Consider the following 498-nt stretch of genomic DNA (forward strand, 5'->3'; position numbering starts at 1 on the left):
CGAGGAAGGGGGACTCAGGGCGCCCCCTTTCCTCCAGCTGAATGAACACCAGGGCACGTGAGAAACCGAGACCCCGGGAGCCTGGGCCCGGCCAGAGGTCGCTCACGGAAACACTGGCCCCGAGGCTTTGACGCGGAAGGGGGCGCCAGCCACATCCAGACCCGGCTGGGGACACAGATGTAGTGCGGCCTGGCCCTCGGACCCCCTTCGTAGCACCCGGAGCCGCCCGCCCCCTGCCTTGCGGCCATTGGCTGGCAGGAGGGCAGAGCTTGTCGGATTGGCTGGCGCGCAGGCAGGGACGCGTGGGTCCCCGCCGCCTGGACCGCCGCCTGGCTGCGCTCTTCGCCCGGCCGCACGGAGAGTGCGCTGGGGATGAGCCGGAGCCAGCCTGAGGCCCGAACTTTCTGACCCGCTCTCCCCCCTTGAAACTCTGATATTAGAGAGAAAAATAAAATCTTACCTCTGAATTCCCGGTAGGTGCCCTTTAACTCTGGAACC

This window comes from Galeopterus variegatus, unplaced genomic scaffold (assembly GCF_000696425.1).
Source record: "Galeopterus variegatus unplaced genomic scaffold, G_variegatus-3.0.2 Scaffold7505, whole genome shotgun sequence".
NCBI classification, from domain to species: domain Eukaryota; kingdom Metazoa; phylum Chordata; class Mammalia; order Dermoptera; family Cynocephalidae; genus Galeopterus; species Galeopterus variegatus.